Consider the following 24,475-nt stretch of genomic DNA (forward strand, 5'->3'; position numbering starts at 1 on the left):
CATTGAAAACCCTATGGAGCACAGTTCTACTCTGACACACACGGAGTCACCTCGAGTTCAGAATCGACTTGACGGCAACTGGTTGGTGGGGTGGTTGGTGCTGCATCCCAAGTATTATACTAAGCGTATTTATTTAACTCTCCCAAAAATCTTGTGAGGCATCGCTTTATTTCCATTTTTCAGATTAAAAAACTGAGGACCAAGAAGTTAATAGGTTATAAGTAGCTTCTGGTAGTTCTTTAATCATCTTTTCAATCTATTGTATGTTTTTTTTTTGTTTACTATTTTTTCTTGGGCCAATTTTGGTTATTTATGTTTTGCTAGGAAATTGTTCCTTTCCTACAGATTTTAAAAACTTGCTGCCATAGACTTATGCCTAATATTTGCTTTGGAATTTATTTATTTTTTAACTTCGTAGATCAATTTTGTTGAGGTATTACTTAAATACAATTGCCTATTTTAAGTACATACTTCGATGAATTACGAAAAAGGCATAACCCATAGGTATATATCCACACAATCAAGATGTAGAAATTTTCCTTCACCTCAGAAAGTTTCTTTTGCTCCTTTGTAGTCAGCCTCTACCTCCTGGCCCCGGGCAACCACTGATCTGTTCCCTGTCACCTTAGATGTGTTTTGCCTTTTCTAGAATCCCGTGTAAATGGAAGCACCCTTTATGTTCTCTGTTGTTTGCAGCTTGTCTGATCAGCGTAATGGTCTTAGATTTACCCATGTTGTTGCATGTATCGGAAGTCTGTTTCTTTTTATTGCTGAGAACCATTTCATTGTATGGATAACCCACATTATGTTTGGCATTTTCCTCTTGTTTCTCGTTTTTTTTTTTTTTTTTTTTTAGCTATAATGAGTATGTGTTAGTTATTGCTGGGTAACAAATTGCCCCAAAACTTAGTGACTTAAAACAACAAACACTTGTGATCTCGCAGTTTCTGTGGGTCAGGGATTTGGGCGCAGCTTAGCTGGGTGCATATGCCTCAAAGTCTCTCACCTACTGTAATCAAGGTATTGGCTCATTCATGCACTCGATGGCAGGATTCAGTACCTAGTGAGCAATCAGACTGACAACCTGAGCTCCTCCCTGACTGTGTTCCTTGTCACGCAGGCCTTTCCATAGTTAAGCTCACATATGGCAGAGAGGGCAAATGAGAGGAAAAGAGAACAAGTATGAAAACCACAGTCATTTTGCAACCTCATCACAGAAGTGACATCCCATCCCTTTTGCCATATTATTTTTGTTAGAATAAGTCACTACATTCAGCCTATAGTTGGCGGGGGATATGACACAAAGGCATAAATGTCAGGAGGTGGGAATTATTGGGATCCATCTTAGAGGCTGCCTACAACAGAATGCAACGACAGCTGTGAACGTTTCTGTACAGGTCTTTATGTGGACAAGCTTTCATTCTTCTTGAGTAAAGACCTAGGAATGGAATTGCTAGGCCATAGGAATACTTTATAAGAAATTGTCAGATTGTTTTCTGAAATGGTTATAGTATATACTCACTGGCAATGTACTAGAATTTCAGTTGTTCTACAAGCTTGGCAACACCTGGAATTATCAGGGTTTTTTTTTTCTGTTTGTTTTTTATTTTTAAATTTGAGCAACTCTACTGGGTGTGAAGGAGCCCTGATAGCTCAATGTTTAAGCACTTGGCTGCTAACCGAAAGATCAGCAGTTCAAACCCACCAGTCCCTCCTTGGGAGAAAAGACCTGGAGATCTGCTTTTGTAAAGATAAAAGCCTTGGAAACTCTATGGAGCAGCTCTGCTCTGTCCTATAGGGTCTCTACGAGTCGGAATTGACTCGGTGACAATAGGTTTTGGTTTAATGGATGTGAAGTGGTATGTCACTGTAGTTCAGATTTGCATTTCTTTGATGATTAATGGTGTCGAGCATCTTTCCACATCCTGATTGGCCATTTGTATATATCTTCTTTGGTGATGTATTGTTCAAATCTTTTGCCCATTTTCTATCAGGTTCTATTGGCTTCTTATTGCCAAATTGCAAGAATTCTTTATATATTCAAGGTACAAGTCATTCATGTATGTGTATTATATGCACAGATAGATGTACATGTATTTTCTTGCTTTGGAGTATTTTAAAGGACAGGATCACCATCCACAAGGCTGAAGGACTGGTCCAGGCTATCCACATGTGGATACAGGGCTTTTTCTGTAGCTTAGCTTTATAGCCCTGCGGGCTATCCCCTGAGCCAACAGCGTGCCGCAGCAGAAGGCCCCAGTCTAAAGCAAGGGGAGCAAATTGAGAATCTAGGGATCCTGAAGTGGCAGGCTTACCTTTGGGCTGTTAATGCAGCCAAAGGCCAGGACTCGGAGGCCTTTCGCCAACTCTGCTGCTGACTCACCTGTGTCACAGTTCACTCCTCCATGAAACAGCTGTAATCTGAGGCCTGATTAAATTAAGGTGTCTGTGAAATCATTAATTTTGAGACTGAGCAAGCTGGTTCACATGAAGATTAAAACATGGTTATGCTTCATTTGTTTGATTTTTATTTTCTTGCTTAGTCACCAGTAAACCACAGGGCGTTTCGTATTTTTACAAAATGATTTTATATGCCTTAGTCATCCTTCATAAGCACGTCATTAGGTAGCACGATACGGTGGTGCAAGGGAGAAAGAGGAAAGGGAGATCGGAGAAGGGTCCTGAAGGAGCTGTGTGAGTTAGGTAGATCAGAGGGTAAGTCAGAACAGAAGGGGAGGTCAGACTGTAACCCGGAAGTTTTAGTCTCTATGGCAGGAATACTACACTTGGCTTCCTGAAGCCCCATAGCATTATGGTACAGTAACTGAGAAATTCAGTTGTTCAAGTCAGGCGCTTCCTTGGGATGGAGACAGACAGGGAGATCTGGAAGCCCTTCCATTTCCTGTGTGGCACTCCTGAAGCTTGGCACCAGTGATGGCATTGCTTTGTTGTTGTTGTTGCCGCCAGGTGCTGTCGAGTCAGTTCCGACCCATAACGACCCTATGTACAACAGAACAAAACACTGCCTGATCCTGTGCCATCCTCACAACCATTGTCGTGCTTTAGCCCATTGTTGCAGCCACTGTGTCAATCCATCTCATAGAGGGTCTTCCTTTTTTTCATTAGCCCCCCACTTTACCAAGCATGATGTCTTTCTCCAGGGACTGGTCCCTCCTGGTAACGAGTCCAAAGTATGCGAGACAAAGTCTCACCATCCTCACTTCTAAGGAGCATTCTGGCTATATTTCTTCCAAGACAGATTTCTTTGTTCTTCTGGCAATCTGTGGTATATTCGGTATTCTTCACCAGCACCATAATACGAAGGCAACAATTCATCCTCAGTCTTCTTTATTCATTGCTCAGCTTCCGCATGCATAGGAGGTAATTGAAAACACCACGGCGTGGGTCTGGAGCGTCTTAGTCCTCAAAGTGGCATCTTTGCTTTTTAACACTTTCAAGAGGTCTTTTGCAGCAGATTTGCCCAATGCAACAGGACTTTTGATTTCTTGACTGCTGCTGCCGTGGGTGTTGATTGTGAATCCGAGTAAAACGAAATCCTTGACAACTTCGATCTTTTCTCTGCTTATCATGATGTTGCTTATTGGTCCAGTTGAGAGGATTTTTATTTTCTTTATGTTGAAGTGTAATCCATACTGAAGGCTGTAGTCTTTGATCTTTATCAGTAAGTGCTTTAAGTCCTTTTCACTTTCAGCAAGCAAGGCTGTGTCATCTGCATATTGAAGGTTGTTAATGAGCCTCCCTCCAATCCTGATGCCACATTCTTCTTCATGTAGTACAGCTTGGATAATTTGCTCAACACACAGACTGAATAAGCATGGTGAAGGAGTACAACCCTGACACACACTTTTCCTGATTTTAAACCACACAGTTTCCCCTTGTTCTGTTTGGACAATCGCCTCTTAGCCTATGTAGAAGTTCCCCATTTACATATGGAAAACCTTAGGCACAGAAACCTACCCAAGGTCACGCTTTTAGGAGATGATAAGCTGGGATTCAAGACCAGGCAGTCTGATTTCAGAGTCTTTAGCTACTGTAATATCCTACCTCCCCAATACAAAACGAACCCCTGTTTTATTATAACTGAGTTTCATAAATATTCAGTTAAATAATAACTTTGAGAAAACAGTGGAGGCCTTTGATAACCACTGCATATTTTCATCCTGTGGTGATTGGGCCCTGATTTCAGGAAAATGTCTGCAAATGAGACATGCAGGAAAATCACTGAAACTGAGACTCGGCAAGGTAGTGGAAAGAACTCTGGGTTTAGAATTCAAAACCTGGTTGAAAGTTCCACCCACAAGACTTAGCAGCGTTAAGTCTTTGGATAAGGAACTAGCAGCCTCATTTTTCTCATCTGTCAAAAAGGACTAATATTTATATCTACTTCAAAAAGTTGTTGTGAAGATTAAACGAGGTATTATATGTAAAACATGTTTCACAAAGTATAAAGTAATACATAAATATTTGTCTTAGTCTGAAATAAAATTATAAGATATGTAATTATATTTTATAAGATGTATACATGTATTTCTAATTTACTAGGAAAAAATGGAATGGAAAAAGAGAAACGTCTTGTCCTCCTTGGCTGAAATTGTCATTTCAGTTCCATCAATAGTGATTCTGTGGGGCTGCAGTGGGTTTTGTCTTTTACGCAACACATCTCTGGTACCATTTCCAGCTTAGCAATTGGACCCAGAGTTCCGATTCTGACAGCAGTTTTATTTCAGTAGGGTCAACTGAAAAGAATGAGATGGAGGTAGTTTTCCTGCCTAACCTCTTAGACTCAATTTTGTTGTTATTGTTGTTTTTCTTTTCTTTTTTTTAAAGTTATGCTCATGTTTAAACAAAACTATGCTAATGTAGAAACAACTTAGTCTCTCTATTTGCCCAATATCTATAAGCAAATCACCTTGAAAACACTCTCCTTGGCCATGGATCTCAAGTAGAAAAGTTTTCTCTCTTGCAGAGGAAGCAAAGATAGAAAAACTATACCTTTAAAACAGTGATCTTGTCTCCATTCAAAGAATTGTTAGACTCGAAATCCTCTCTACAGCAGACAGAATGTTTTCTTTTTCAGTCTCTTTTCTCCACCAGGAACATGATCATTTCAGGAACCGTGAAGTTTTAGAGGGAGGGTGTTAGAATATCATGAAATAGAGATATCAATTCAGGATTTAGGATGGGCAACCAACATATGCCCGAAAAAGTTAAGAGCATATGTAGTCCCGCAGACAGTAAAGAAAAACAGATAGTAATGGATTCTTAAAAACTGTTTTGAGATAAACATAAGGTCAGCCGTGTGGCAGGGTGCCTCCCTTTTCCAGCCTGATGTAGTGATCTTCCCTAACCTATTGAAATCTGTGCCCATCTAGGTTTTTCAGTTTTATCATTTCATACCTGAGGCTCTTTCCTGGCCATCCCCAGGTCTTCCTTGCCTCTATCTTTACTCTTGTCAATAACCACATGTGATTCTGCAGAAATGCACAGAGGGGCCACTATACACTGGCCCTCCCTCCATCAAGGCTAGCAAGTAGTGGGGATCACACCAGCACCATTTCAGACTCCCCCTGTCAGCCTCCAGGAGGGCGCACGAGCATGTACATGCCCACACGCATACACGTGAGCTAAAACGTAGACACCAAAACCTCAACCTCAGCATAAGTCCCTTTTACTAAAGAGAATTCTCCTACATGTGGTGGACTAGAGGCCCTTTAAACTACTGATTGCCTCACTGACAATAATCAGGCAAGGGAGGTACTCAAGCCTGACACAGTCCATGCATGTGCGCAAGACCCACGGAGAGACATGGCCTCGGACAAAGAAGTGAACTTCTTTATTTGTAAGAAACAAAATAATCTCTGTTATAGGGATTTAGGTGATTTTCAAGGTAAATTCTGAATATAAGCCATTTTCATCTAACAAGCTAACTTCAGAAATCAGTCTACCTTTCTCCATCTCGTATCAGCACCCACAACACCCACCCACACTGCGTCGAAGTTCTCTAGTAAAGGGGCAAGAGAATGTCCAAAGGGTGCTTCAGAGCAGAAGAAATAAACATTAAAATGCTGACAGGCTGGGATCTTTCATGCGTTATAAAAAACCAGTCCTCCCAGGTTAGATCTCTAAAAGGTTGGTGTCCCAGGACTCTACCCGTTCTCCTGGCCTGTTTTTCTCTCCTAAGATCTCCTGATGCCCTCATGCAGCTTTTCTCCCTTTCAAGTCTCTCCTTCTAATGAGGTCCTTCAAAAAAACTCTACTCATCTCCACCCCAGCAATGCCTCAGCCTTGCCCTGAAATCCTGTTGCTTGTCTCCAAATGAGATGGCTTCATGTCATGAATAAAGATGAGTATCAATTCTCTCATTCAAGTTCAGACTCCTCTTCAAGCAGAATTGTGTCTCCTGTAGTATAAGCACATCTCATGCTACAAACCATTGAAAGTTTCTAGAAGTTTGTTTCTTACTAGTGCAGATTTACCCTGTCCTTTTTTTTAGGAACAATACCAAAAACAAAAACAAACCTGTGGCCATTGAGTTGATTCTGACTCATAGCAACCCTTTAGGACAGAGTAGAACTGCCCCATTGGGCTTCCAAGGCTATAAGTATTTATTGAGGCAGGCTGCCACATCTTTCTCCTGCAGAGCTGCCGGTGGGTTCAAACCATCGATCTTTCCGTTAGCATTCAAGCTTTTTAATCGCCGTGCCACCAGGGCTCCTCTTAGGAATAATAATAGGCACCCCTTTCCTCACCAAAGGGCTAAGAGACATGCAGTTCTTTCTTGCCCTGTCTGTCACAGGAGAAGCCACACGAGCAGTCAGTCGTTACTCTCTTTGCCACCCTTACCAGATGATGTCAGTTCCAATACTTCAACTTCAATTAGATGATTTTGATGGTGGTTTATGTGTGTGTGTGTGTGTGGAGGGAGTGTTATCGGTTGAATTGTGTCCTCCTCAAAATATGTATTGACATCCTAGCCCCTATACCTGTAAGTATGATCCTATTTGGAAATAGGGTTTTCTTTGTTGTGTTAAGTAGGTCATACCTGAGTAGAGTGGGTTCTAAATCTAATCACTTCTGAGTTATAAACCAAGCAGAAAGGAGTCAGAGACACTCACACACAGGGAGAAGAGGAAGAGAGATCATGGAGGTAGATGCATCTACAAGGATTGCTGGCAGCCAATCGGAGCTGAAATAGACAAGGAAAAATCTCTCCTTGGAACCACGCCTTGGATTGAGACTTCTACTCTTCCGAACTGTGAGAAAATAAGTTTCTGTTCTTTAAAACCCCCACTTGTGGAATTAGTGTTGCAGCTGCACTAGGTAACTAAGACGGGGGCTTCTCAATGTCGGGATCATACTCACCTTTCCTACATAGTTTGTAGGAACACTCTGGGACCCAAGTGGGTAACCCTAGGGCCAGCCTCTAGGAGCATCTAGCAAGGGCCCAACTGTTCTAACAGCAGCAACTGGGTCTCTGGTGAATCCTTTGGCCACTCCTTGGGGAATTACTACTGTCTCTCCCATGTTTAAGACAGGGCTTTCTCTCTCTCTCTTTCTTCCCTTAAGTACCTTCCTCACCTGCTATGGAAACGCCATCTTTTCTGAAGTTTCCTGGAACTAAAGTCCTGGCTTGAACAACATCTCTTTGAGATTGAGTGATTTTCCCAGTATAGAGCACTGGCCATCCTATAGTCCTTTTCCACCTCAACATCTAGCCCTACCTCCTTGAGCCCATGGGCATTGTCCCTCCTCAAGACCTCATGACCAGACAAGGGTAGCTCCTGCCACGCCAGGGTTAAACAGGAAGATGGTCATGCCCAGGAGCTTCCTGCCCTGCCCCTCATTAATAAGAAATCCACTGTGCCTGGAGGAGGGACATGACAGCCACCTGTTTGTCACTGGCCTGGTAATTATGGGCTCCATATCACAGTGTTTCCTGTGACCTTTGTTCTATTCTTGACATTTATGAAGGCTTTCTTCTTCTTTTTTTTTTCTTTTAACCCAGATAAGAACCTATGACAGATGTATCTGTAAGCAAAATCTTCTTTGAAAGATGTTTTGATGCCATGAAATAAATCAGTCTTCTAGTACTCAAAAAGGGAAGTTAAAATGGGATGTTTTCTACCTGTTTTTCTTTAAATTTCGAAGTTAGAGATTAATGACATTAACTGAAAGTTTTAGATTGTTTCTTCACAGAATTTGGAGCACGAATGATTATCTTATAAGGACCCAGCATCTGAAAAAAGAGAGACTTCGAACATTAACCAAAAAGCCAAACCAAACCCAGTGCCATTGAGTCAATTCCTACTCATAGCGACCCTACAGGACAGAGTAGAACTGCCCCATACAGTTGGTCAGTGCTAATTTGCACAGTAAAGCTGGGACCCAGAGCCAGAGAGGCGGCTGGGGAAGCTGACTTGGTCAATGTCTGCATGTTATATACTCATCACATAGCTATTTGGGAGGAAAAACAAACAGACGAGCAAACCCCATTTTCGCCCCTCTGCCCTGAGACCTTTGACTGTATTGCTGCTCTTTCTCTGTACAGCCCTCCACTGTGGAAAATAGTTCAGGTACCAGGCAGCAGCAATGTAGGAAGACTTATATGTTTTATTGCTGCTAAAAATAAGTAGAGCAAGCCACACCTCAAAATGACTAGGAATCATTGAGTCTAATCAGCTCAATGTTTTCTAATGAATGCTAATTACTTCTTTCTCTTCAATTGCTTATTTATTTTTGTAGCCTCCACTTATCCCTGAAGGTTGGATGTAAAAATGTCATAGGGCTTGGTAGGTAGACTGCACTTGACAAGGCAAGGTTGGAATGGAAGAATCTAATTAAGACCCGAGAGAAAAATGTGTCTAAAACATTGGGAGGCACACATGGCAATTTTCAGACCCCAAAGAATCGCTTGTTATTGAGTGACTTGAATACAGTTATAAAAGCTAAAGTCTGTATGTATTTTTTTCTGGAGGGGAAAAATGAAACTGAATGATTTCTGATCCTCTTATTCCTTGCTAAGAAGTTGAATGTGCTATCCAACAAAATCAAAGTAGACGTATTAAAATGTTAAGGTATAAGGATCCTTCCCCCCATTTTTTAGTAGTGGAATCTTCTTGGTTCCTTTTTTTCTGTGTCATTGTTGTTCTGTATCCCCAAGTCGATTCTGACTCATAGCGACCCTTTAGGAACCCTATAGGACAGAATAGAACTACCCCATAGGGGTTCCAAGGCTGTAATCTTTATGGAAGCAGGCTGCCACATCTTTCTCCTGAGGAGCAGCTGGTGGGTTTGAACCATAGATCTTTTGGCTAGCAGCCAAGTGCTTAACCACTGCACTACCAGGGCTCCTTAAAAACACCCATGGGAAGTTAAAAAGGTAGAGAAACCATGGTTACACTCATCAAATACAAAAACCCAAACCCACTGCCGTGGAGTCGATTCTGACTCATAACGACCCTACAGGCCAGAGTAGAGCTGCCCCATACGGTTTCCAAGGAGAGCCTGGTGGATTCGAACTGCTGATCCTTTGGTTAGCAGCCATAGCTCTGAACCACTACGCCACCAGCGTTTCCACTTGTCAGACAGCTGTATGGAATTATTGCCATACATTTTCAGTACCTTCAGAAATTTATTGGGCGTGGCAAATTTCATCTACACGAAGCATAAGGCTACTGTGAGCTAATCAGAGACCTGTGTACAAACTAATATTAAACCATAAATTCTAGAGTTGAGAATCCAGTACATTGGAGACTGAACCACTGTGACTACTGTAACATTTTGGTTCTGGAGGATACCATGGTTTGGTCTGCATTGATGGGATTATCAGGACTCATAGGCTGGAAAGTAGCTGGGCCTCCATCCACCGTGGAGCTTAATTGCATTTTAAAGTACACGTGAGAGATAGGGAAAAACAAAAAAGAATGATGAAGTAAGTGGACAATGTATTTAAGAAAAGATCAAAGGAGTTGGGAAGGTTTGCTTCAGAGATGAGAAGGCTAAATAGGAACCTCAAGTTTATGAAACCTCTACCGTATTGTTGTTGCTTTATCTTTGCAGAACTGTGTGCCTCCTAAAAGCCACAGTTCAGGGAAACCACCATCTTAGCTGGTGGTATTATGAAGGCAGGTTGTGGCAGGTGCATTAGGTCAGGGGCTAAGAATGATGGGGGCCTTAACATGCAGAGGCAGATATAAAGCGATCTACTGCCTCGGACAATGATCTTTACAGGGACTTGATGGACTTTATATTAACTTTCGGTTGTGATATCTTCATTATCATTAGTAATTGTTGGGTTCCTATTAAGTGTGTGGTGTCTGAGGACTAGCAGACTGCCATTTAGCCGCTCATTAAAAGAATGAATTGAGAAGATACGCAACATACAGCCATTTATTGCTTACGTTTTATACTTTATGTGCGTTAACTCATTCGATCTATGTAACTGCTCTATGACGTAGGCACTACTCTTCCCACTTTACAGATGAGGAGACTGAAAAGGCTAAATCACTAAAATAACTAAATTACTAGAAAAAAAGGCTAAACAACTTTGCTAAAGTCACATAAACAGTAAATAGCATAATCTGGATTTAAATACAGGCATCCAGGCTCTAAAACTTGTGCTCTGAACCATTCAGGTATGTATCATTTTCAAAATATTTCATCTGCCGTTGAGTCACCAACGTGAGCCAGTATGACAGAGTAGAACTGCCCCAGAGGGTTTCCTAGGCTGCAATCTTTATGGGAGCAGCTCACCAGGCCTTTTTTCCCCTTAGAACCGATGGGTTCAAATCACTGACCTTTCAGTCAACAGCCCAGGGTTTAACAGACGATAGAGAGAGAGAGAGATGGTAGAGCCATTTAAAATTTTGCATACAGAATCTAATACAGATGACTATTCCAAAAGCTAATATTAACCAATAATTGCTATGGGGATAAAATTCAGTGAATTATCTCCTTAATAACCAAAAACTAACTATCCCTCTCCACCCCTTCCCCAGAAATTTTGTGGTTCTTGTTTTACTTATGGAGCCCTGGTGGCGCAGTGGTTGAGAGCTCAGCTGCTAACCAAAATGTAGGCAGTTCAAATCTACCAACTGCTCCTTGGAAACCCTATGGGGTAGTTCTATGGCAATGGTTTGGTTTGGTGGTTTACTTGTGAGACGATCTTCCTGACTTAAAATGAAACATCCCACCCTCTTCTCTAGCTACTGTAAAGGGTGGTAACAGCTATCACTGTAAATGTCAGTGAACTTGGAAGTGTTCCTGGCTTGGTGGCAGTGGCTCTGGTTCTAACCATGACATAAAACCACAGTAGGTAAATGACTTCAGGGATGAAAAGGTCCAGAGATAAGGTCCCAGAAAAGTATCAATACAGATGAGGATTCAAAGCAATTATAGTAAATTGTGAAATTACTCAGTATCATCTACTTTTAGAGGTCTTTTCTTTTTTTCTACTACCATACTCTGTGAATTCCAACCATCTGGACTTCCTCGCACTACTAAAGCAGCATAAGGAAAATTCAAGCCATACCAATTACAGATAAATAGTATGACTGTATAAGCAGACATGGAGCCCTGGTGGTACAGTGGTTATGAGCTTGGCTGCTAACCAAAAGGACAACAGTTTGCATCTACCAGCCGCTCCTTGGAAACCCTATGGGTCAGTTCTACGCTGTCCTATAGGGTTGCTATGAGTTGGAATTGATCCAGCGGCACGTAACAACAACATAAGCAGACATCCAACTACAACAAAAGTTCACATTTTGTCATGTGTGTTGAAGCTGTTTGTTTTGTTCTTTGTTTAGTGAAAGAAATTAAACTTGTATTGCAATCCCCTTCTTACCCTTCCCCAGTTCTAATTCCCTCCCTCTCTCTCCAGGGTCAATAAGGTCACACATCTGATCTTTTAGGTTGTGTCTTCATATATTTTTCTGGTTTTGTATGTGATCATAAAGCAGTATGTACAACTCGTGATTTCTGACATTTACTTAAATATTATATTGTATGTATCTTTCTGTACCTTATTTTTTCATTTATATTACTTTTTAAAATCTGAGCATGATGATATAGTTCATTGATTTTACCTGTTGTAGAGGATTACCACGGGGATAAAGAACATTTTATTAACGCATTTTCCTAATAATGGAAATATGGAATGTTTCTAATTTGTGTTGGTATCGCATTGATGTTTTATTCTTATGCACAAGTGAGAAAATCTCCCTATATTATGTATCTAGAAGTGAAAATGTTATGGAATAAGATATGTTCACTTTCAGTTTTATTGGAAATTGCCAAGTTGTTTTCCAAAGTGGCTGATCTAACTTATACTACCATCGAAAGTGTCTGAAAGGATTTTTTTCTCCACCAATATTCGAAATTTTAATATTTTGCCAATCTTACAGGTGTAAAATGGTATCTTGGAACCTGTTTTTGAAAATAAACACAAAGCCACTATGTAACTAGCACTATTACAACCACTAAGCATTGTAAGGTGAGAAATTAGAGTTGCAGTTTCCTATTGCTTGGATTTTCTTATGCTTTGCATTCTGGAGAGCTTTGCCAAACTACAAAGAAATATATTAATTTTGTACTAAGAATATCTGTGACTCTTCACCAAGAAGTAACAAGTAAACAATCTAGCATGAAACTTAAAAAAAAAAAAAATTCAGGTGAATAAAGGAAAATATGTCCTCTGTAGACACTTTGGAAAACTCAGACTGCAATAAAGAGGAAAATGGAAATCACCCATAATCCCTCCACCCAAGACAAGCACTGAGAGCATTGCCTGGTGCCTTTTCAGTGTGTATAAGTATGTGCAGAGGTTTTGTTTTTTCCTCACAAAATTGGTGTCATGAGCATGCTATTTTTTAATATATATTTTCAGTTTAATAATATATTGTGGGCATTTCTCACATCATTAAATATTCTTATAAAACATGATCTTTAATGCCTGTCTACTTCTCCATCAGATGGATGTAACCTATTTTATATACTCAGTCCCCTAGTTGGACATTTGTGCTTTTTCTTTAGAACAAGTTCCTAGAAGTGGTATTTCTGGGTTAAAGGCCATAAATGGATTAAAGGAGGAGTCAGCCAACTTTTTCTGTAAATGGCCAGGATGGGCCATACAGTCTCTGTTGCAGCTCTTCCACTCTACCGTTCCACCAGGAAAGCATCTATAGATGAGACATCAGTGAGGTGTGGCTGTGTTCCCACAAAGCTACTATGGACATTGGAAATTGAATTTCATGCAGTTTTCACATGTCATGAAAGGTTATTATTCTTTTGATGTTTTTTCCCTATTATTTAAATGTTCAAAATCCATTTTTACCTTCAAGGCCGTACAGAAAGAGTGATGGCCAGGGTTGGCCAGAGATCTTAATCTCAGATTCCAATAGACTATCAGAGCTGGTTGAAGCCTTATAGATGAATCGGTATAATTGCTTTCTATTAAATATTAAGAAAGTGAAGACTGGAGAGTCTAAGTCATTGGCCAAGCTGTCGGGCATATTCACGGAGACAGAGGATCAACAACTCTGAGTCAGATGAGAATGATTTCATCACCTAATTGAAAAAACAACACAAAACACTCAAAAAAATATGTTCAAGCTGGGTAAAACATACGCAGGATCTGTGTTACTTCAAAGGACTGCATATCAATCTGCTAAATTTCAGTTGGAAAAAAGAAGAAGATAAGTTTAAGCTAAAGAAAATCAAATTTTCTAGAAACCACATCCTGCCCTGGGAAGAAATCAGGAAACAATCTTTCCTCCCAAATAACCTTTTTAAATGTTGCATTAGCAATTGTTCAACTTCTTAATGTGGAAACCAAGGCTACCACCTCTAAGAGTTAACCACCTAGGTGCCAAAACACCGAACACAGAGCCACCCAGATCCACACGCACTTAAAAATAAGCGTGCGGGAGAACTTGCAAATGACTCAGGGTACCACCCTTTAAAAAGCCTATTAGAAGGAAATTTTTATAGCTAATTCTTGCCATTAACGATTAGCCTGGTCAACAAGGGCCCCTCCTCGAACTCTTCTGGAGACAGCAGGGAAATCTCTGGACTGTTTTCACTGTTGCCAGTCATGACGGTACTTTGTACTTTGTATTGCAATGAAGCAACCTGTGACGTCTTCATCCTGTGTGGCAACGGCAAAGACGCAGAGAAGACTGCATGGAAAACCTGCTGGCTCGGGCTTCAGCTTTTGCCTCTCTGTTAACCCAGTTGCCACTTGTCCCTCGCTTTGGAGCTCTCAAACTTTTTTTTTTTGCTGTTGCTTTCTCTTCTGTTCGCCACATCCTTGTGGGCTTATGCCTTTTAATATAAAATCTCTTTGCTGTCGTTTTTAAGGGGTGGTTTGGAAGGAGGGTGAGACTAGCTGTTTGTGTCCAATCTCCCATCTCTCCTGGGAGTCTGGATTTTTTAAGTTCTTATTTACAGCCGTGAGTCTTTGGATGGCACCAATGGTTAAACACTGGGTTACTAGCCAAAGGCTGGTGGTTTGAATCCACCCAGCATGCCTTGGGAGACAGGCCTGGCAATCTGCTTCTGAAAAGTCACAGCCTTGAAAACCCTGTGGAGAAGTTCTGCTCTGCACACATAGGGTTGCCATGAGTCGGAACTTACTTGATGGCAACTAATGACAATTTCCTCAGAAAAACAAGATGTCATTATTCAGAAAACAAAATAAAATTTTCTCACAAGGAAGCTAAGTGCTGCTTGGAGGAAGAAAGCAAACCATTTTTTAGTGAAGAGTGTCTCCACTTCCAGCTTTCTTCCACTGAGAACTAGATGAAAGAAATTAGAACTCCAGGTTTGAGGGGTGGCAAGGAAGTGAGAGAGAGCTGGAATGGCCATATTTTTGCTTACAAAAGAGGCTTAGGGCTCCCAGGAAGGAGGTTTGGACCTGTAAATCTGATAAACAATTGCTGCAATGTCTATTTAGACAGTAATTAGTCAAAGTTGCAACTCAGGAAGAAAAGTAAGGGTGTGACAACACCTATATTTAGAAATCATTAGATAGAGGCAAGATTCCAGGTTGAATAAGAAATGATTCAGTGGTTCCGACTTCATGTTGGGGATTTCAACAAACACGTCGCTGCTGTCAGTTGGTGCTGAGTTGATTCTGACTCACGGCGGCCCCAAGCGTGCTGCGTAGGACTGCTCCGTAGGGTTCTCAAGGCTGTGGCCTTTTGGAAGCAGATCGCGAGGCCTGCCTTCTGAGACACCTCTGGGTGGGTTCTAACCATCAACCTTTCGGCTAGTATTTGAACACTTAACCATTTGCACCACCCAGGGACCCCCTCATAACACTAAGGATTTCCCAGGTTGGAATGAACTGAAGTTCTTATTTTATGTCTTAAGAAGGGAAGTCCAGGAAAGGTTGAAAATAACTGCCTCCAGCATCCATCCTTGTTCTCATTTCACATGCAGCAAACGGGTTCCATTGCCAATTCTGTCTAAATAAATTCCATCACCCTTCGTACAGTCTGAATACTAGTAACAGTAATAATAAAAGATTATATTTATTGATCATTTAATATGTGACGTTTCAGTTGTCTATTGCTGACGTATATATATTAAGCCAAAATACAGTGGCTTAAAATAACAATTTATTATTTCTCGTAATTCTGAATGTTGGATGGGCAGTTGTTTTACTGGTGCTGCCTGGAATTACTCATGTGGCTGCATTCAGCTGACAGGCTGGCAGGGGACTAGGCTCAGCTGAGGCTGTTGGCCAGGGCACTTCAGTGCTCCTCCACATGGCTAACTTGAGCTTCCCTGATAGCATGTGGCTAACTTGGGCTTCCTGATAGCATGTGGCTAACTTGGGCTTCCTGATAGCATGTGGCTAACTTGGGCTTCCTGAGGAACAACAACAAAAAAAAAACATGTGGCTAACTTGGGCTTCCTGATAGCATGGCAGTCTCAAGAATTCCAAGAGGGCTCCCTCAGAGACAGAAGTAGAAACTGTTAGTCCTCTTAAGTCCTAGGCTTGGAAGTCCCATTTTCACTGTACTCTGTCCGTCAAAAGTAAATCACACCTAATCATTTTATCAATTGATCTCCATACTCGCTGAATGCTGTCTCTGTAATTAGAGGCGTTGACGGTTCAGTGGTAGAATTCTTGTCTTCCATATCGGAGACCCGATTCCAATTACTGGCCAACGCACCTCCTAGCAGCCACCACCTATCTGTCAGTGGGGACATGAATGTTGCTATGATGCTGGACAGGTTTCAGTGGGATGATAATAACTGTCATTTATTAATGTTTTTTAATGTCAGGATATCCCAAACATTTAAATAGTTACCATCTGCTGAAAAAGAAGACATTTTGTGTAGCTCCGCCTGAGAGAAACAAAAATTAACTAAATTCGATACAGAGGCTTTAGCTGAATGTAAGATATTTTCTAAAAATTACAGTCCACATTCAGGGCTACTATCCTGAAATAGCGAAGTTTCTGTTAAACAGAAGGCAGGCGGCCCTTTGGCAGATAAGGAGCAGGGGCAATCCCTGCAGGGTACTGGGTGGACATAGGACTGAATGACTCTGGGAGAGTTTTTAACGTCAGATTTTATTTATTATTATTATTTTTAATGCCATTCTAAGGTCCCTTGTGGTGCTAAGATTCAATTCTACCAACCAACAGACTGGAAAAATACGTGCCATATCTCTGGCAAAGATTCAAGGAAACCTCCCAGAAAAACACCAAGATTCTGATTGGTGAATGTTGAAAGGGCAGGAACAGCCAGTACACAAAAGGGGAAATGTAAATAATTCATAAGCATATGAAAAAATGTCAACCTTGCTAATAATAAAATGCATGCAACTTCAAACCTCAATAAGGTAGTATTTTTTACTTTTAAATTGGTAGAAAGTAGCCCTGGTAGCGCAATGATTAAAAGCTCAGCTGGTAACCAAAAGGTTGACAGTTTAAACCCATCAGTGGCTTTGCAGGAGAAACACCGGGTGTAAAGTTGACAGCCTAGGAAACCCTATGGACAGGTCTACTCTGCTATATGGGGTCAATAGGAGTCGAAAATCAATTCTACAGTACTTAAAAAAAAAAAAAAAAGTACTTATCAACAACGAATTGTGAAGATAAAAATAATACTCAGTTTTGATGAAGGTGTGGTAAGCAATCAGTCTCAAACATAATTGATGCGAATGTAAATTTGTTCAAATGTTCCAAAAAGCAATTTAACAATGTACCATATTTCACGAAAATAGCGCTTTTTTTTTTTTAACCGTATTTCACGAAAATAGCGCCCACCTTCTACATTTGTTTGCTAACCAGTTTCCCCCCTCACCAGGTGTTTTTGTAAGTGTGCTATGCTATTTTTTTTTTATAGCAACATGCTGAAAAAAAAATTGGCATCATAGTGGTGCTTACCTGGGAGGTGGAGGGGAGAGGCACAGTTGGCAAACAAACATAGACGACATGCATTATTTGCATAAAAATAATGTATATCCAGAGCTTTAAAAACTGCTTAAACCACACTATGTGGACATTTGGCCATATTAAAAATTATTATCATTAGATATAATCATGGTATTGTAGTTAAGGTAAAAAAGCAAAAAGTGTTTTTATATTTTAGAAATACATATTGAAGTATTTACAGACAAACAAAGATATTTAAAATTTGCTCAAAATTTCTTCATCCTTGGGGGAACGTTGTGGGCCTGCCTGGGGTGTGAATGAAAGTGATTGCTTATACACTGATCATTGCTGAAGCTGAGACATAGATACCTAGTTATTAATTCTATTATCCTCTTCATTTTTTAATGTGTGTAAAAATTTCCATAATAAGAATAAAAACAACAAAAAGCATTTCATGTCCTCTGACCTAAATAATTCTACTTTTAGGAATATATCCTGAGGAAATAATTTGAATGCATACAAAGCGTCACACACAAAGATAATTTCTGAATGTCCCCAGGCTCATGACCCTGCAGCACCACTCACCTTCGTAAACCCTTCAGAGGCATCTCATTGTTGTCAGGATTAAAGTCAAAAGCTTGAATCCATCTGCAAAGCCTGGCACCATCTGATCCCTGCTCACCGCAACTTGTCAAGTGTCCCAAAGCACTCTGATCCACCACCTTGGCCTTCTCTCAGAGAATGCACTCTGTGCCCATGACCATCCTTCTGGTCAATTCCTATTCCTGCTTCAGACCCCAGGCCAATGTTGCTTCTTCAGGAAGGTATTTCTGCATCCACCAGATGGGCCCAGAATCAGTCATGCTGTTGTCTTTGTTGTTAGGTATTGTTGAGTCGGTTCCAACTCACAGCAACCCTATGTACCACAGAACAAAACACTGCCCAGACCTGCGAAATCCTCACAATCGTTGTTATGCTTGAGCACATTGTTGCAGCCACTGTGTCAGTCCATCACATTGAGGGTCTTCCTCTTTTTTGCCAACCCTCTACTTTACCAAGCATGATGTCCTTCTTCAGAGACTGGTCCCTCCTGATAACACATCCAAAGTATATGAGACGAAGGAGCTTCTAAGGAACATTCTGGTTATACTTCTTCCAAGACAGGTTTGTTTCCTCTTCTGGCAGTCCATGGTATGTATTCTTTGCCAACACCATAATTCAAAGGCATCGGTTCTTTTTCGGTCTTCCTTATTCACTGTCCAGTTTTCACTTGCATAGGAAGCAATTGAAAATACCATGGCTTCAGTCAGGCACACATTAGTCCTCAAAGTGACATCTTTGTTTTTTAACACTTTCCTGAGGTCTTTTGCAGCAGATTTGCCCATTGTAATATGTCATTTGATTTCTTTTTTTTTAATTGTACTTTTAGTTTTCCATTAAACAATTATTATACATATTGTTCTGTGATATTGGTTGGTAACCCCATGACATGTCAACCATTTCTCCCTCTTGCACTTTGGTTCCCTGTTACCAGCTGTCCTGTCCTGTCCTGCCATCTAGGCCCTATCCCTGATCTGGTATGCCCATTTAGTCTTGTTTTGTTTTATGGGCCTGTCTAAGCTTTGGGTGAAGGGCGAACCTCAGGAGTGACTTCAGTATTGAGATAAAGGGTCTCCAGGGGCCACTGAAACCCTGGTGGCATGGTAGTTAAGAGCTACAGCTGCTAACCAAAAGGTCAGCAGTTCAAATCCACCAGGTGCTTCTTGGAAACCCTATGAGGCAGTTCTACTCTGTCCTATAGGGTCGCTATGAGTTGGAGTTGACTCTCTAGCAACAGGTTAGAGGGCCATGCTCTCAAGGTTTCTCCAGTCTCTGTGAGACCAGTAAGTCTGGTCTTTCTTTTTTTGATGAGTTAGAATTTTGTTCGATATTTTTCTCCATTTCTGTCCGGGGCCCTCTATTGTGATCCTTGTCAGAATAGTCGGTGGTGGTAAACCAGACACCATCTAGTTGTGCTAGACTCAGTCTGGTGGAGGCTGTGGTAGTTGTGGTCCATTAGTCCTTTGGACTAATCTTTCCCTTGTATCTTTAGTTTTCTTCATTCTCCCTTGCTCCAGATGGGGTGAGACCAGTGGAATAGCTTAGACAGCCAGTCACAAGCTTTTAAGACCCAGATGCTACTCACAAAAGTAGGATGTAGAACATTTTCTTTATAAGCAATGTTATGCCAATTAAGCTGGATGTTGCCCGAGTCCATGGTCCCCAGCCCTCAGCCCAGTGATTTGGTCCCTTAGGAAGTTTGGTTGTCTCTATGGAGCTTCCATGGCCTTGCCTTGGTCAAGCTGTGTTGGTTTCCCGAGTGTTGTGTACTGTCTTACCCTTCACCAAAGTTACCACTTATCTATTGTCTGTTTAGTGTTTTTCCCTCCCCACCTCTCCCCTACCTCGTAACCATCAAAGATTGTTTGTTTTTTTGTGTAAACCTTATGAGTTTAAAAATATAGAACACTTCACAAATTTGCATGTCATCCTTGCACAGGAGCCATGCTAATCTTCTCTGTATTGTTCCAATTTTAGTGTATGTGCTGCTGAGGTGAGCACCATCTTTTGATTTCTTGACTGCTGCTTCCATGGATATCGATTGTGGATCCAAGTAGAATGAAATCCTTGACAACTTTAATCTTTTCTCCATTTATCATGATGTTGCTTATTGATCTAGTTTCAAGGATTTTTGTTTTCTTTATGTTGAGATGCAATCCATACTGAAGGCTGTAGTCTTTGATCTTCATCAGTAAGTGCTTCAAGTCCTGTTCAATTTCAGCAAGCAAGGTTGTGTCATCTGCGTATCACAGGCTGTTAAAGAGTCTTCCTCCAATATTGATACCACATTCTTCTTCATGTAGTCGAGCTTTTCAGATTATTTGCTCAGCATACAGATTGAATAAGTATGGTGAAAGAACAGAACCTTGACGCACGTCTTTCCTGATTTTAAACCACGCAGTATCCCATTGTTCTGTTGGAATGGCTGCCTCTCGATCTATGTACAGCTTCCTTATGAGCACAATTAGGTGTTCTGGAATTTCCATTGTTCGAAATGTTATGCGTAATTTGTTAGGATCCACACAGTTGAATGCCTCTGCATAGGCCCTGTCATATGCTCCCAAAATGCCACATACGCTTTTGTAATCTTTTCCTCAATTACGAATAATTAGCTGCTTAATGACTGCCCTCCCATCAGTGATCTCACCCTCTTACTAAGGGCTGTGTCTTCCAGAATTCCTGTACACAGCAGGAATCCAATAGATATAGGCTAAATTAATTAACTAATAGAAGTTAATCTAAATCCAATTCCACCCAAATCATGTCTAACTTAACACTCTCCCTTGCTCACATTTCTCATTGTTAAAATGGAGAGTTCTATTATTAGCCTTATTATTACCCTTCCAAAGGTAATGGCAGGATGGAGGCTTAAATGGAAAGTGCCTTGGACTTTCAATGGCAAATATATACTTGAAACTAGTGGGTGCCTCCTTAGCTTAATCTGAGGGCTCTCCCATCTCCTTATGAAAAAAGCCACATCTAAAACCTCCTTCAAATGGAAATCACCTTTGTTCTATGGCTAGAACCACTTTGCACAGTGGTGCTGACAAAGCGACAAACTCTGAGATGCCGTGATCTTGCCAGGCGATAAGTGCCTGAGAGAGATGGGGCAATTAGGAATAAAAAGAAGGAAGAGAACTCCAAGTTGTAGAGTGAGAATCTGGTTTTTATTTCGTTGGCTCGGGAATACATACACGTTCTATGGACAGCTGCATTCCCTTGGCTTCTGGTCTAAGGTAATGAGCTCGACAAACTTGAATCAAGGAGAGAGGCTCCCGTTAATTAGATAATGAATGGAACTTTGCTGTGCTCCATCTTAAATTAGTTTAACTTCCAGAATGAAGAGTCCACTTCCTGACTAGCTCACTTTTAGAATCTAGATGCGAGAACTAGGAGGCAACAGAAAGGAAGTCACCTCTAAACTCTCCTGCGGTTCCCTGTGTTGCACATAAACTTGCTGGCTCGTTTAGGCAGAGTTCAGACCAGAACATGCATGGAGTGCCTGCACTGTGCCCAAGCCTGTGCTAAGTGCTGGGGTGGTGGATGGGGCCAAGGTACAGGCCCTGCCCTTATGGAGCTTCTATTCCAGGAGAGAAGACAGTGGATAGATATAGTACAAATAGACAATTAAGAACGTGTTAAATACCAGTACCAAGCAACACATTTTGTCAGAAAATGGTGGGCAAGGACGCATTTGGAACAGATGGGGAAGGCCTCTGAGACGTGACCATTAAGTTGAGATGACATTTAAATCAAAGGATGAAAATGAACCAGCCCTTGTATGTGAGCCACCAAAAACAGCAATGTACTCCAGGTACGGTTTAGAGATGACTTTTCTCTTCAGGAATATCCAGATAGTGCCTCCTATCTCCATTCTCTAGATCATGAAAGCCAGCTAGCCAGGAAGTAGACCCTTTTGCTCTGGAAATTTAAAAAGTTGAGAAGGGGAGAATGACTATTGTTTAAACTCTGATTAGCGTCATGTTAATTCATTGAAAGAATTCAAATGAAACCACTAATGAGAATCTAGTCACTGTTTTCTGTATTTTAAGCAACCACCAGTGCCCAGTGAAATGTGTAAAGTTGGGTGGGTTCTCACATAGAATAAATGCTTCTCCCTCCATTAACAACTGCTATGAAAAAAATGGGATCCCAGAATTTATTTTCCTTCTTGTGGGCAGGTGAAAGCCACTGCTCTGTTTTGTTTACTTCCCATACCTATCCCACACCTTGGCATCTTTGTGGGATTCCCTTGGCATCTTTGAATATCTGCAAGTCCACCATGCCAGCTCTGGCTTATTTGATCACAGGAATACAGTACCTTTTTTGGTGTTGTTAAATGGGCAGCTGATTGCTTTATTCACACCAGTTTGTCACGCGGTGGTGGCTTGCGTGTTCATATGATGTTGGAAGTTTGCCACCAGTATTTCAAATACCAGCAGGGTCACCCAAGGTGGACAGGTTTCAGCAGAGCTTCTACATGAAGACAGACTAGGGAAAAAGGCCTGGCAATCTACTCCCAAAAATTGTTCGATGAAAAGCTTATGGACCAAAACAGAATAGCGTCCAATGTCGTGTTGGAAGCCGACACCCCTTGGTTGGAAGGTGACCAAAATACACAGTGGCAGCAACAATGGACTTGAGCATCCCATCAATCGTGAAGATGACGCAGGACCAGGCAACGCTTCATTCAGCTGTACACAGTGTCGCCATGAGTCAGAGCTGGCTCAGTGGCAGCTAACAACAACAATCTATCCAAGTCCCTTATCAGGAAAACTATCACTGGGGTGACGACCAGAAAGTAACAATTACTTTCTGGTTCTTCTTGTAATATTTTATCACAGTTCCATAAAGAGATCGAAGCTAAGTTTACACAGGAAAGTTAAGAAAGTTTGTGGTTGCAAGGATTTTTAAAAAGATGCTTGAAGAGCAGAACCACATTAAAACAGCATGCCATAGCACGAGGAGACAGGTTCTGCAATGGCACTGGATCCCATGAGCCCAAGCATAGAGCCATCGGTGGACACTTGCCATGTGTCATGCTTGGATCCAAACGCTTTACAGGCATCCGTTCATGTAACTCTCACAAAACCCTGCAAGAGTGAATAGTCTTGTTTTACAGAGAAAGAAGCTGAAACTCAGGTAGAAAGCATGGCTCAAGGATACACTGCCAGTAAGTGAGAAGCAAGGGCTTTCTTACTCCATAGCCTGTAAACCAAAACACACATACACACACACACCCCACACACGGACAATAAAAAACCCAAACTCATTGCCAATTGTCAATTCCTACTCATAGCGACCCTATAGGACAGAGTAGAACCGCTGCTGTAAAGTTTTCAAGGCTGTAATCTTTATAGAAGCAGACTGCCCCATCTTTCTCTAGCCGAGTAGCTGGCGGGTTCCAGCCTCCAACCTTTTGCTTAACCATTGCACTACCAGGACTCCTTCATAAGCTGTAACCACTCCCAAGCTCTGCGTAATGTGATTTTCCCTCTCATTTAAATTCACTGAAAGAAATAGATGTTCCACAGAAAAGCAACAGAGCTCATGGACTGCCCACCTCCTCACCTCTGCACCTTCCATGAAGAAACCCATTTATTCAGCATTAATGAAATGGCAAACAATAATTGGAAATCTTTGGCTCAGGTAAAAAATAAAGAAAAGAATATCTGTGGTAAGTGTTGAAGCATGAAATAATAATAACAGCAACAATAATAACAATGCCTGCTGGCATTTAGAATACATAGTTATCAAAGAAGAATGTATACAAATGTTTGCAAATATTGCCATTTTTATCTGCAAATGATAACACGATAGAGTTTGCATATACTGAGAAAAGAATTTATTAAAAATGTGATTGAGATGGCAGGTAAGTATTAATGACTTTGATATATTTTTTTAATTCCTTCAAATTAACAAAAGTATGATTAACTTAAGGTACAAAAGGGCAAAGAGCATAAACACTGCAAAGCAGAAATAAGTATGACTAGTAAGCCCACAAAAATGGCTGACCTTAAAAATAATCAAAGATATGCAAATTAAAACCAACCACTCTATGCCCTTCTTCTCCTGTCAAATTGGCAACGATAGGAAAATTGATAACACCCACAGCTTGAGAGAGCGTGTGGAAGTGGGGCTAATCTATTTCTGCCAGAAAAGAAATTGATAGAATCTTTCTAGAAAGTTAATCTGATAATATGTCTTCCTGGCCTTAAAAATGTTACATCTACATAAAGGACTGTTAGGTACTAAATTAAGTGAAAAAAAAAAAAATCACATTACAAAATGATGATCTCAGTTTTGTAAGAAAACACTTTACATCAATATAGAAAATAGTCTAGAAATAGGAACTCAGAATGTTAGTGGGATTATCCACGGGTGATGGGATAACAATGAGATGGTGTTTCTTCCTAGGCTCTGGTTTCCTCTTGCTCCCAGACCCCCATTTTCTTAGCTCTATTTAT

General features: G+C 40.9%; 1 non-coding gene across 1 annotated transcript; it reads right to left on the bottom strand.

Annotated features, from left to right (window-relative positions):
• Positions 1-19,902: 19,902 nt before the first annotated feature.
• Positions 19,903-20,009, bottom strand: LOC126066623 (U6 spliceosomal RNA). Its single transcript, XR_007515203.1, has one exon. It is a non-coding gene; the product is annotated as a U6 spliceosomal RNA (small nuclear RNA).
• Between the last annotated feature and the right edge of the window lie 4,466 nt (positions 20,010-24,475).

This window comes from Elephas maximus, chromosome 23 (assembly GCF_024166365.1).
Source record: "Elephas maximus indicus isolate mEleMax1 chromosome 23, mEleMax1 primary haplotype, whole genome shotgun sequence".
In the NCBI taxonomy this organism is placed as follows: Eukaryota; Metazoa; Chordata; class Mammalia; order Proboscidea; family Elephantidae; genus Elephas; species Elephas maximus.